General features: G+C 41.1%; 1 pseudogene; it reads left to right on the plus strand.

Annotated features, from left to right (window-relative positions):
- Nucleotides 1-10988, plus strand: part of LOC147462712 (uncharacterized) — a 124336-nt pseudogene extending 113348 nt beyond the window's left edge.
- Nucleotides 10989-11757: the final 769 nt, after the last annotated feature.

Genomic DNA, 11757 nt, shown 5'->3' on the forward strand with positions numbered 1-11757 from the left:
AAATAAAAGTATATTATGGCCTCTTTGTGTGTAAATATTTCATTGTATATATGGCCTAAATATAGGGATTTTTTATAATTATTTTGGTATTTTATTTAAATATTTCTACTTAGGTGTGTGTTTTATTAAACCTATGTATACCTTCTTTCATCCTCTTACACCATAATTTTATTTTTTTGCCAATATGTACATACTCTAACCTCATATTTTTCCTTTATACAAATCACTCCCACATTTTCACCCTCACCCTCGTGAAAACAAAAAATTGATTTCTACTCATTGGTTACTTTTATTATATTATTTACTTGCATACATTTTTCTCTTTCACCCAAAATAATTCAAGGAGGGACCATATCATACGATTCCAATATCTTTCCATATCCATAACTCCTCCATATTTTTATTATTATTTTTACTCATTATTCTAACACCATGTGCTCATTGAGCTAAAGTCCATGAATAGTCCATACACTAGTCCCACCATGTATATATTTCTTATTTCACCAATAATCCTCCTCCATGCATGGGTCAAGGGCAACTTGAATGCTTTGTATTATAATATGACAAAGGAGGGGCTCACTCTTGGATGCATTGTACAAATTCAACAAAGGAGGGGGCCACTAAAAGACTTTTGCAGGCATAAAAAACAGGCTTTTTGGTGAGAATTTTGGCACCTATCTCCACTCCGAATTTGGAGCGGTGGTCAAAAGAGAAAATGTAGCCCACGCTCTGAATAATCACACCAAATTTTTTCATGATTTTTGGAGCTACCAGCTGTGAGCTATGATTTTTTTAGTGGACCCCAGTTTTCCCATGCTATGCAGCCACACTCTCTCTTCCACTTTATCATTTTCCTCTTTCACACACACTTCTCCACTCATCATCCCCATCTCTCTCACCACTCCTCTCTGCACACTACTCACCTTCTCCTCAACCTTGAAGAATAAGAGAAACCATGGTGAACTCATACCTCCCACACACAATTCCATTCCAAAATTGACCACCTAGTCTCATTTTTGCTCCTCCAAATTACCCATATCTATCAAAAAACCACAAAATTCAGCCTCTTCTCTTAAAAGACAGCATCATGGTGGTTGATTACTCAGCTTCAATTACCTTGTCTCTCAAAGAAGGTCAAGAGTGGAGAAAAAATGTACCGTCAAAGCTAGTGGACCGTCAACAAGCGTCAAAATTGGCCCTACTCAAGACACTTGGAGCATCAACCTTGTAAGAAATCCACCTTTTCTTACCTCTTAAGAGTTTTTCTTCCTTATTTGTATCCTACATGGATACTCCCATTGTAAATATCCAATTCCATTTGTAAATTAATACTAACTCTACTAACACTAACCCACTATGAAAAGTCCTATCACCTCCATTTCTCTCCTCTCTCTTTCCCCACCAACTTCTTGATAATTCCAAGCAAAAGAAATTAGATAAATTGCTGAAAATCTAACCCAACCATGGTTAGAGGAGTAACCCTAGCCTTCAAAATTGCTATAAAAGGAGGGTGTAGCTAGCATAAAAAGGGGGGAGCCATAAGCAAGAGCACTATGCTATAGCTTGAGAAGCCAAGCTCAACCTCTCTAGAAGGAGCTCTTGAGTGGAAGCTCATTGTCTTATGCATGTGCATGTGTTGTAATAGGGGATTAGCAAGGGAAATCTATGCCATTGAAAGAGAGAGAGTGATCATTCAATTGAGAGTAGGAAATCTATCATTTCTCCTACTAGTGTAAGCCCAACATTCGCTGAATCAAGGAGGGTGGATTTGGACTAAGCTTGGATACTTTGTCTCCCTTCCAACGTGAAGTAATGGACAACAATGATGCGTAAGTGTCTTGGTGTTTTTTTTTTTTTTTTTGATAGCTTGTCTCTGGTGTTGTCATCAATCTAGCCATAAATCCCACATACTGTAAGAGGGCGACAGGGTGGAGAGGACTCCCCTGACCTTAAGACAGTGATTGGGGTGGCTTTTCTTGTGATGTGTTGTGGTGAAATTTACGCAAGCTATGTTGAACAAGTACTAATCTCACTTTGATTTGTCATGACAGATTTGTAAGAAGGTATTAATGCAACAAGCACCCCCTCCCCCTTTCTCTCTCTTTCTTAAATAGATAGTTTTGTTTGCTTGATCATTGCCGATACGTTTCAAAGCAGCCCGAGCACTATCTCTCTCTCTCTCTCTCTATCTCTCTCTCTCTCTCTCTCTCTCTCTCTCTCTCTCTCTCTCTCTCTCTCTCTATCTCACTATCTCTCTCTCTCTCTCTCTCTCGTGTTTTAGTGTGTGAGAGTATTCCATTGGTGATAGGGTTAGTGTAAATTCCTTGCTTGTTTGTGGGTTGCTCTAACGATTCTCCTCTTTTGCGTCCTAGTTCGCTCTTAAACTAGGTGGTGCCCCTTGTGTAGTTGGGATTTGGCGGTGGGTTTGTTGTTTTGGTTTGTGTTGCGTTGTACCCCAGCCCCATTGAGCAGCACGGGAGCCTTGAAGGGTGTCTAGAGGCCACTCTTCTTGTTGCCCGCCCCGGACCGCCTCAATGTGTGCGTGTGGAAGGCTGTGAATTGGGTAGAGTAGAATGATTGGGTCTGTTTGGTGCAATACAAAAAAAGCGTGTGTGTGTATGGCCATGTGCAGGCGGTGGTTTGCTTGTGGATAGTGTTGAGTTTTGAAGGTGAACTCTAGTGTATTGGGGCATTGTGTATACCGTGGGCTATAGTGAGGCATTGATTTGTGTGCTAGGTGTGTTCCCCTTTCCCCCTCTCCAATGTCTGTGAGCCTTAATTGTAGATTTGAGTGCTTAAATCTTTGATTCTAGTCATTTCGACCATAGGAGAGTGTTCCTAGACCATAGGGCAACATTTTTGGATAGTTTTGTTGCAATTTTTAGGACCTTTTTCATGATGGATTGTGATTTTGGGACCTTGCTGTATTGCAACCATACTTGGTAGGATAGTGCCCCCCTAGGTGTCCTAGACCTCCTCCTACAATTTTGTTGCATCGAGTCTGTTCGAGTGTCAAAATGGCATGATGACCCAGAGCGGTGAGAAATGACATAGACAAACTTTCTTAATCATTGAGTGATTGATTTTCTTGTGGAGTTGTTGCATTAGCTTGTTAGGTTCACTTATTGAGATTGACAACCTCAAAGAGTCTCCATGCCCCATCAGAGTCATTTCCCTGAGTATTGACATTATGTTAGTGCTTGATAGCTATGCTCTTGTAGGGACTGATGTGCCCTTTGCTTTATCTCGCATGAGAAGCGATTGAATCTGTGTGTGGGTTCTATGTGTTTGAGTTTCCACGAGAAATTCCGAGGCCCACATTGTCTTTGGTCCATGTGTGACCATATTTTACATTTTCTCCATTTGCTCAATGACTTGATGGGACACTAGGCTTTGGTATCCATATTTGATGATTTTCTTTGTAGAAGGCTTCATTTTGGAGTAAATGACAAGGTATCCATCTCGAGGTTATAACAGCCTTGGTTGCAATTGGCTTATGTTGGCTTGTTGTTGTCATTGCTTGCCTTTGGACGGAAGCTTGTGCTGCATGATTTCTCTTGGTTGTTAAACCATATTTGAGTGTTATCTTCATAATATCCTTGTGCTTCAAGTATCTTGATTGGTATCATCCGCTGCTTCACATGTCTTTCTTGGGTAGCTTGACGAGCGTCTGGCTTTGGTACTCTAACTTGTCCCGTTGCTTGCTTGGAAGGTATTTTCTCTTGTCTTTTGCTATTTTTCTTTCTCCTGGTTGAGTTATTTGTGCTCCATTGATAGATCAGCTTGCTCCTTGTAGAACTTCCTACTTGAGGTCTAGGCTATGACTTTAGCCTTTTTGGCCCAAACATTAGCGTTTCCTTCGAAGTAGCCCTGAGCAGTGATTGACTCGTTTGATGCTACCCGCCCTATCACTTTTAGTTTTTTAGGTTGAGCTTGTGCTTCATGTATCCAAACTAGGTCTTTTACTTGGATGTGCTCTTTGGATATTAACACTTGGTTGATTCTCTTTGGCTTCTTCTTGATGCTTTTTTGTGATGAAAACTTTGGTTGATAGACTTTTTGTTTCGGTTTCCATTGCATTGTTGATGGGTTGGCTCTTGATGTAGAGGCTACACAAGAAGTTTGATGGTTTCTCATTGAAGGTAAAGTCATCTTGCGAGGTTGATATACTTCAGTGTTTACCTTTGCTTTATCTTTTTCCATGATGGTTGGCAAATTCTTCGCAAAATAGAGTGTTAAGCAAGTAGTCCCTAAAAACCCCTTGTGTTCTATTGAACAAATCAGTGTCATGAAGCTAAACAAAAAAATTCCCATATGACTTACTGCAAATGCAAATTGATAGCTCAATCAACTTAGTAGAGCTATCCTTACAACAATCCTTAAAATCTGTGCAGTACTTAAGGTAGCTTGCACAAGAAATGTGGCTGCAACAAAACCTTCCAAAATGGGTTGTGCATCCAAATCAAACTCTGGCTCAATATATAGTTGAGAGCTTGCATATGTAAAATTGAAGGGTCACATTTTTGACATAAGCTTAAGTCTCGCTTGTCTTTCTTGGATGTGGCCTTCAAAACAGGCCTATGGCTATGTACTAAAACACTTATAGCACCTTCAGACAATTGTTTTGACAAACAGTTTGAACTATAGAGTCTATAGACATAATCATCCTTTGTGGAAAATGGAATACACCGGCAATTCACATGGTTATAGAATTGTCATGATCATGTGACTCTTGCCTTTCCCTAAGCCATCATAAGGTAGCAAAACCCTTTCTTACTAAATAATAGTTATTTCTACCCATAGAAGATTTTGTACACATGTGGCAAACTTTCAAGAAGTGGCGTATGTGCCAATATCACTAGGCTGCTACAAAAGGCAAAACCAACAAAATAAAATGATGTAAATTCTCAACTATTAGATAGGCAAAGTCGTTACATTTACATCTTCAATAAATATACAGAGCAAGAACATGTTGTTGACTCAAGATAAATCAGCTTAAGCTATAGCTAGTTAGTGCATGTTGTATCAAAAACTGAAGAACTGCATGGACATTGAACATCTTAATACAACTATGATCCCATTGTCGGGGGATTTTTATTCGAAAGGTGATCCGGGAAGGCACGGGGCCCGTGGCTGTGAGAGGTGTGAGGGAAGGAGTTGCAGCAACCGCAAATAATGAAGATAGAGCTTAAAACAGACAGATTGAAACTTGATAGCTCAAATCGAATTGAACAGTACCCCTTTTTCAATCAAATATTAATGGAGGAGTTTATGCTCCTTACAAGGATTATCCTGCTTTAAACCAAGTGCTAATCAAGAAAATCAATTCTGAACTGCCTTGAACTGCTTCATTTTCCTTCTGCTTCTTCCCGCTATGGCTTTAGGAGCTTCGAATTCCAATGGCCATCTGATTTGGCTTAATTCCGGGTTAAGAGGATTAAGGATTTGGTTTAGAGCTTAGGTTGACGGCTAATCAGTTTGAGCAGCTTGGCTTAGAGCTTACAATTAGGATTGCTCAATGATATCGGGAGGAAAATTCGCTTGGAGAGCTTATGGTTATCAAAGGTTAATGATGAATTAATGGGATTGGAGCTTTGGCTTAGAGCTCGTGATAATCTGGGCTTAGGCTTGGCTAATGGAGCTTATGAAAGCTTAGCTTAGAGATTAAGATAAGATGGCTTTGATTGCTTAAGCTTCCGATGAGAGAGCTTATGATTAAGATGGCTTATGATTAATAGCTTAGGAAAATTTGGCTTAAGCGAGATTAGAAATTATGGTCATCCAGGCTAAAGAGTGTCGAGATTAGGATTGGCTAATGAAAGCGAGAGATTTTGGTTTTAGGAGATTGCTATTCTCCTCTAGAGAGAAGAGGATGAATGAAAAGAAGAGAGATCCCCCAAAAGTTGACGTACATGTAGCTGTTATCAATGCACTGCAGGAGATAATATTTTTCGGATAAGATTCTCCTCGAGCACTTACTTTGATGCACTCCAAAACCCGAGCGAGAGCCAAAATCTCCCAAATGGCACTCCGGTCGAGTTGACTTGACTGGCAAAGAACCGACCCTGGTGAATCTATAACGGTTAATAACTTGGCAATTGTGACTCCAATCAATGATCTAAAAACACTGATGCTCTCCACAAAGTGAGCACTTCAGTCCTGTGTACTCATTTCATTTATGTCCCCTCAGTTGAAGTTGCCCAATCCGGTACGGATCTGCTACTGACTCAACTTAAAATATTCCTTTTTGTCGGAATATCTTGGCCGGATGACGCACGAAAGACAATCGAAAAATGGCCGTCCAGTGGTCGACCACGTCCAGTGGCCGGTAGCCGGTTTTCCGTGGTCTTTGGCTGGTGGTCGACAGCCAGTGGTCTTTGGTCGGTGGCCAAATTTCCTTGGCTAGTGGTGGCTGAGTTCTAGGAGGACTTGTCTACCCAAAAGTGGCTACACATGGGCGCATGGGAGAGTCCTACTTGGACTTGGCTATCTAAGAACGGCTACACATGGGCGTTTAGAGGATCCCTTACATCTATATAAGGAGGCCTTCTCATGAGTAATGCGATAGAATGGTGTGCACACTTGACGCACACAATACATCCTGGTGTAAGGATTGTTAGTCCCTTGTATTCCTACTTGCTCTAGTTGTCTAGATCTCCATATAAGCTCTACCTTGAGAGTGCATGGGTGGATGACACCATCACTTTGTAATAGTGTGCTAATCTAAAGTTTTTGATTTGCCACTAATCTACTTTGCATTGTATCTCTCTCTCTCTAGTCTCCTTGCTACTAGATCTTTATTGTATTCCACATTTCTTACATGGTATCAGAGCACTAGGTGCTTGTAGCTAAGAAAGTACAAGAAGTACTTTTATTACTTTGCAAAATGAATTATGTCAGCGTCTTCAAGTGTTGTTTCCGGTGCTGCTCCGCTTCGCATTCGTCCACCAGCATTCATTGAAGGAAATCTTGACGGCACCAACTACACATTGTGAAAATTCAAAATTTTTGCAATTTTGGATTCATATGAATTGTTGGATACGGTGTTGGGGCCAAATGGTGCAGACCCGGAGCCCACTGCAACAAATGATCCGAAAAATCCAAGTGTTGTAATTCCCCTGGATGCTACTTTTCTACGTGCCTGGAAAAGAAGGAATGTAGATGCATTATGCACCATTTTCATGTGTGTAACTGATTTGTCCTCACTTTGGTTCAGCATACCACTAAAGCACATGAAGCTTGGAGCATATTGGCTCGCCAATGTGAGACGCAGAATCACACCAGAATTCAAAATCTAGAAAATTAGCTTGCTGCTGAGAAACTTAATGATGCAGAGAACATGGAGGACTTTATCAAGCGGATTAAGGACCTCCCAGATCAATTATCTTCCATTGGTGTGGCTATTTCTTCGAAAGATTTAGCTCGGTGCTGCATTTGCATACTTCTGGCGAGATATGATGGTCTCGTTTATGGCACTCAACACTCAGGTTCGTCCAACCCCTTTTATGTTTGAATTATCTTGGTGCTGCATTCGCATACTTCCGGCAAGATATGATGGTCTCGTTTCAGCACTCAACACTCAGGTTCGTCCAACCCCTCTTATGTTTGAAGAACTAAGTGCAATGTTGCTTGAAGAGGAGCTGCGACTCAGGACCAGGGATGGTGGAGGTGATGCTGCCTTCAAAGACAATGCAAAAGGAAAGGGGCTACGTCAAATGCTCCTAAGAAGAAGCCCAAGAAGAGGAAATTTTCAGGTAGCTATTTTTACTGTGACAAGAAGTGTCATGCTAGAAAGAAGAAAGCAGACGAGAAGAACGGCACCATGAAATCTTCTTGGAAGGAAAGAGAATCCACCAACAATGCTGAAGCATACCTTGAACTATGGGCCGTCATAGAAGAGGTATGCTCATCAGCACAAACTCCACTTGTTGATGGTTCTTGGATTCTAGATAGTGGTGCGTCCCGACATATGACTAGTAAAAAAGACTGGTATAGTTCCTGGAAGCCTCTATAGGAACCCATAAGTGTAATTGTTGCAAATAATGCCAAATGTCCAGCCAAAGGGTCTGGGACAATTTCTTTTTTAGCAGCTACTACAGGTGAAATTAAAGAGCTCTCTAATGTGTTGTACGTGCCTCAAATCAAAAAGAATTTGTTGTCCATTGCTGCAATCACTAATCGTGAACTTGAAGTTCGTTTCAAGAAAAATGGAGCAAAAATCTTGGATTCTAAAGGAAACACATTGGGAAAGGGCGTAAGGCGCAACAACCTCTACAAACTTTCTACACTTACGGCCACTACAAAAAAGGTACAACTCAATTATGGCATGAGAGATTTGGTCACTTAAGCATTGTTGTGCTAAAAGAGATGCAAAAATCTGGGATGGTGGCACACATGCCTCAAATCTCATGTATGAATGAAATTTGTGAAGCTTGCATGATGGGCAAGCAACGAAGAAAGGCATTTCCACAAGAGAGTAGTAATTGAGCTCAGTCTCCTCTAGAGTTGGTACACGCAGATCTCTGTGGAAAAATCTTTGGGTGGATCTTTCTACTTTTTGCTACTAGTCGATGACTTTAGTAGGAAGATGTGGGTGTATTTCATTTGTGAGAAGTATGAAGAAAGTTTAAAATGTGGCAAAAGCTTGTAGAAAATGAAACAAGAAAGAAGGAGAAAAAGCTTTGCACAGATCGAGGAGGAGAATTCATCTCAAATGAATTCAACAAGTACTACAACAAGCATGGCATAAAACGACACCTTACTACACCTTACACACCACAAAAAAATGGATTGTGGAGCGTCGCAAATGGATGGTGATAGAAATGACAAGGTGTATGCCCAAAGCCAAGGGTGTGCCAGATTCCTTTTGGGCCAAAGCAGTAAGTACGTCAATGTACATTCTCAATCAAAGCTACACAAAGGCTTTGAAAGGGAAAACACCTCAAGAAGCCTATTCTAGTAAGAAACCTTCGGTCTTGCATTTCAAAACATTTGGGTGTTTTTGTTATGCACATATTCTTGATTTACAAAGAACAAAGCTAGAAGCCAAAAGCAAGAAGTGCATATTTATTGGATACAATGAAGAGTCTAAGGCTTATTGACTCTATGATCCAGAGGCAAAGAAAATACTCACCGGCCGAGATGTGGTATTTGAAGAAGGGCCACATACGGTGGAGAAACCGGTTTCATCCACTTTCTCATCAAACAAAGAAATAACTCACCATGTGCCAGATTAAAGTCAGGTAAAAAATCAAGAGGAGGAGTTGTTCGATGATGACAACTCAAATAAATCTAACCAACCTATTGCAGCATTATAGGAAAGCCACTACCAAAGTGGGCTCAATAGCTTTTTGACACTCGAAACCCTCAAGTTCACAATCCTCATGAAGAGGAGAGGGGTTTGTGATGGTCAAAGAGAATAGAGGAGCAAAGGAGAGCCTCTGAATACATCGTCAACATGGCTCTCATGACGGAAATTGTGGGCTCTGTGAAGGAGCCAGCCTCCGTCCCAACGAGGCCATGGTTGATCCAAAGTGGAAGGAAGCGATGCAGTCTGAATACAATAGCATCACAAAGAATGACACTTGGGAAGTAGTGAATTGGCCTCCAAAGAAATAAGTCATCGGCACAAAATGGGTGTACAAGCTCAAGCATAAAGTTGATGGCTCTTTGCAAAAGTACAAAGCCAGGTTAGTAGCACAAGGATTCTCTCAAGTCAAAGGGTTTGATGTAAGTGACACCTTCGCTCCCACAACTTGAATGACAACTATTCGCCTTGTGCTTGCTCTTGCTACTATCGATTTATGGGTTGTTTACCAAATGGATGTTGTGTCTGCATTTTTTAATGGACTTCTCAAGGAGGAGGTGTATATTGAGTAACCACCTAGGGTTTGAGACGCCTCATTCAAAACAGAAGATTTGCAGATTGAAGAAGGCTTTATATGGCCTGAAACAGTCTCCAAGAGCATGGTATGTCAGAATTGATAAGTTTTAAAAAAAACTTGGCTTTAGAAGAAGTGCTTCAGAAGCAAATTTATATGTGCTTAGAGAGAATGGAAAATAAGTCATTATTATCTTGTATGTCGATGACTTGATAATCACAGGTGACCACGAAGAACTCATCCAACAAACTCGTGAGAGTTTGAATTCTGAATTCAAAATAACAAACTTAGGTTTGTTGCATTACTGTTTGGGGATTGAGGTTTGGAAATCCTCATAAGGTATCTTCATCTCTCAACAAAAGTATGCAGCAGAGATCCTAAAAGCTTTTGGCTTGATGGATTGAAAACCTGTGAGCACTCCAATGGAGGTAAATACAAAACTCTCCATGGAAGATTATTCTTCCTGAGTCGACATTAAAAAGTACAAAAAAACTTGTGGGAAGCTTAATTTTCTTGTGCAACACTAGGCCGGATAATTCTTTTGCAGTAGGTGTTTTAAGCAGGTTTTCCAACCAACCAAGAGAATCTCACTGGAAGGCAGGTATGTGAGTTCTTAAGTACATCAAAGGTACTTTGGGCCATGTCATTGCCTATGGCATTGGCACAAACACTCTTAGTGGGTATTGTGACTCCGATTGGGCAAGAGATTGTGACTCTAGAAAGTCAGTTTCTGGATTTTGTTTCTCACTTGGTTCTGGAGTGTTTTCTTGTATTAGCAAGAAGCAGCCAACCGTCGCTCTTTCTTCAACGGAAGTAGAGTATAAAGCTGCTTGTTTTGTAGCTTGTGAAGCAGTTTGGTTAAGGCGAGTCCTCATGGACTTAGGCATTTCTCTTCATTCAGCAACAACACTTCAATGCGACAATGATAGTTGCATGGCGATTGCCAAGAACCCCATCTTCCATGCACGCACAAAGCATATTGAGGTTCAGTATCATTATGTTCAAGAGCTAATTGAGGATGAAATTGTGGAGCTAGAGTATTTTCCTACTGAAGATAATTGTGCAGATATCTTCACCAAAGCTCTAGGGAAAGACCAGCTACTTTGACATCTTCATCAACTTGGAGTTGGCTCATGGCCAACTAGATCCTTATTCTATTATGCATTTCTTACATACAATAGGGGGGCCTTCCTAGGAGCTAGTGTGGAAAGGAAAGTAGCCTAGGAGTGGAATGGAAGTAGTCAAGGAAGGCCATGCAAGTGACAGGGTGGTCTCCAAGCAAGGGTGCAACCTCCACAGCATGGCGTGGTCAGAAACCTATAGCACCATCTCCCTCCCTCACTCCTTTAGGGCCCTTGGTGTCCACTCCTTCAAGCTCAGAGTCGCCTCTAGAGCCATCCCTAAGCAAGAAAGATCACTATCTCTTATCCTTTCTCAAATGGTTACGCTCTTTCTCCCCCCAAAAGGTCGGTGGCTTGGTGTTTCTAAACAACTTTTCCACTTCTTTGTGAGAGAATTGGTAGCGAGTCTGGATTGGAACCTTGCTCCTACACGCTAGGGGTTGGATTTTCAAGCACGATGCCCCAAAAAATCCAAGGCTTCTCACTTGCAGTGCCCTTGGCTTGCTGATGCATACATTGCACTACTAGATGAGACAACTTAGTGACATTATCGTTCAAACATGCAAAATTTGTTTCTAAAATAGACATGTGTGCTTGCGCTACTCTAAATTCTTTCATATCAAGAAATTCTATGTTGTCATCCATGCTAGTTGTTGTGCAAGCACCTTCCATGAGGGTAGCCAACTACAGTGCAACAACAGCCCTAACAAGTCCAGGGCTCTCAAAGTCGAAATCATGATACAATCTATATCTGA

The sequence above is a fragment of the Adiantum capillus-veneris genome, chromosome 2 (genome assembly GCF_014529385.1).
Source record: "Adiantum capillus-veneris isolate H3 chromosome 2, ASM1452938v2, whole genome shotgun sequence".
Lineage (NCBI taxonomy): Eukaryota > Viridiplantae > Streptophyta > Polypodiopsida > Polypodiales > Pteridaceae > Adiantum > Adiantum capillus-veneris.